The sequence below is a fragment of the Elephantulus edwardii genome, unplaced genomic scaffold, assembly GCF_000299155.1.
Source record: "Elephantulus edwardii isolate Elephantulus edwardi_28Jun2011 unplaced genomic scaffold, EleEdw1.0 scaffold00282, whole genome shotgun sequence".
Taxonomy (NCBI): Eukaryota; Metazoa; Chordata; class Mammalia; order Macroscelidea; family Macroscelididae; genus Elephantulus; species Elephantulus edwardii.
The window spans coordinates 2,213,005-2,215,831 of NW_006400032.1; the positions used below are offsets into that span (position 1 = coordinate 2,213,005).

The 2,827-nt window shown below is 37.5% G+C and overlaps 1 protein-coding gene across 1 annotated transcript in view; it reads left to right on the top strand.

The window, feature by feature from the left end:
• Positions 1 to 2,827, top strand: part of CPQ (carboxypeptidase Q) — a 500,522-nt gene that overhangs the window by 361,945 nt on the left and 135,750 nt on the right. The window lies entirely within an intron of this gene.

Here is a 2,827-nt window from a genome sequence, read left to right on the forward strand (position 1 = left end):
CACTATGCAGCCTTCTGGACTCCTGTCATGACAATAATACCTAATCACATATCCCTTTTAAATAGTTCTCTTCCCCAATTTTCTTAACATTTCATTGTGTGATCCTCGTGTATGCTGGGGACAATGTGTACCCATTCTCTCTCTTCACGGAGCCCATCTCCTTACCTCCATGTCCCTAATCCTCCTGGAGGATTAGGCTTGTGTTAACCAAGTTGTGGTCGAGTTGACTACAGCTCTTATCAGCCCTGTGAAGAACACAGCTCAGCCTTGCCATATCTTTTGTTTATTAAGGTTATTACTATCTTTGCAGCAGGCATGGTGGCAGCCAGACATCTCAGACCTGGGACTGTAGAGAACAGTGCGTGTTGACACTGAATTGACTAGACAAGAGTGAAGCTTGATGCAAAAGGATGATGGTGGAGGATCATGTTTCAGACAGTATCAAGGAGATTGATGTGAAAGATAAGCTTTATCAGAGTGAAATGTACAACTGAGAATCAAAGGCAATATTAGTTCAAAGAGAAATTCCAAACTATTGATTGTGCTGCTGAACTGTGGCATTTGGACGGAGAAACAGGGTCTAGTTGTAGCTGCTGATGAATTGTTTCCTCTGCATCTCCAGATTCGAATAAACAGAACTTGCAAATTTAAACAATCAAAATCAGAGAACAGTTATTCTTCGTGGATTGTGTTTGTATTATTTTTTTTATCCCTTTACACTGAGTGGGTAGTCTCGAATAGCCCACTGCAATTATTGAGAACTTGAAGTCATGAGTTTATGGCCATAAGTTTGGCCATAATAAATAAATAATTATTTATTATCTAGATGGGCCTGTTGGCCAACTCTTTACTACCTCAGTATTTTCATCATCAAGGAATAAGATTATTAAACACATGTGTCTATGGATTAGTGGCTCAGTAACATTAACATCTGTTTATTGTGATAGACTAGAGCATGAGATAAGAGTAGTTCTTGATTCGGCAATGTTCAGTTATTCTTTTTTAGCCTGTTCAATACTTCATATACTATTATTTAGTCTCATTTAAAAAGACAGGCCCTGGCTATATGATGACTGAAATGTAATAGAGACCAGCCACTAAACTTTCATTGCATTATAATGTGCTAGGAATTCTAATAGAGAAGTAATAAGGCATGGATGGCACACACAGGAAGCTCACCTAACCTGATCTTGGGTGATGAGTGGGGTAACGAAAAGCTATGTAAAGGTAATGACATCTAGTCAGAAATCTGAAGACTTAGTAGAAGCAAGGCAAGGAAAAGGAATAGGCAGGGAGGAGATTAATATTCCTCTGGGGCAGAAGGAAATCTTTGGACAAAGGCTGGAGTAAAAGAGCACAGCACACAGGAAAAACTCAAAGTACCCGAGAGCAGCAGTGCCCAGAATACAAGGTGCACAGTGATGGGAGCAGAAAGGTAAACCAGAGCCCGAACAAGAACTAGGAAATAAGCTTAGAGGTTTGGACTTTATCCTAAGGGCAGGAGAAGTAACTGAATTATTTTGTGGAGGAGCTCTAAGATTCTATGCATTAAGAAATCTATAGAAAATACTTAAAATAATGAAGTTTCTAAGTTTCTTCTCTACTCCAAAGGGGAAAAAATAGATTTAAACAGTAGTAGATCAGACTTGAACTTTCACTGACCACAGACATTCCTTAGATCTGAGGAAAGAAAGTTTTAGCATGTAAAGTTTATTGCACTAGCATGGTTGTAACGAGAAATGACTTGATTTTAAACTTCTAAGATGTTTGGGAGCTCTGGTGGCCTAAAGGTAAGAAGCCATGATGCAATCCCACAGGCACGTGGTTCAAATCCACCAACTGTTTTGTAGAAGAAATATGGGCAGTTTCCTCCCATGCAATTTAGTGTCTGTGAAAACCCTCTAGAGGGTCAGCTATGAGTTAGAACATCTTGATGGCTCACAACAACAAGAGGTTACCAGGGATACGAATTGCCAAGGGACATGTAATCATAGCAACAAAGCTGCTTATCATACCAGAATCCCTGTTCCCATCAAACAAATATGTCTTCATGTTGGTGACTGATTTTTATTACATTTTCCCTTTCAGGTAAAAAAAAAAGTATAAAGGGAAAATGTAGGATTCACCTTTTAAGATAGCTCTTTATCTTACCTTTAAAACCACATTCTGCATGTTTTATGCAACACAGAAAGTAGTGAAGAACTTACTTTGGATTCAGTGATTACTATATTGATAAAAACATTGTTAGGAGCAGAACCATTTCTGGAGAGGCAGAACTTTATTTAACATTAAATATAATTAATATGAAAATCACAACCCGGTAGTAACAAATGAGCTTACCTTTTTATATCTCCATAGCATGACTTAATGTTAAAGATGTTCAAACAGTATCCTGTTTACTCTAGATACAGCAGAGAGTTTCTATAGTCTGAATGAAGGAATGATAACTGCCGAACAAGCAAAACTCTAGGATTTCAATACCTTAATATGTTGTTGTTGTTATGTGCTGTCGAGTTGCTTGTGATTCATAGCAACCCTATGTACAATAGCCCTGAAACCTTCTCTATCCTGTGCCTACTTTACTGTTTCTTTTTTTTTTTACTCCATGCCACTGTTTATTTCTTTTTCAATACATTTTTCCATAAAAAAGAATCAGAGAATTATAACTTTGCAATGATAGGCTATTTTTAATTGTGGTTTTTGTTATTAATTTTAATGAACATTTACAGAGATTTTGAATTTCCCTTCATTCATTGTTGCACTTTTCTCCCCACCCACCCCCACAACCCCAGTTCACTCTTCTCTTTGAAAAGTAAAAGAAAAATTC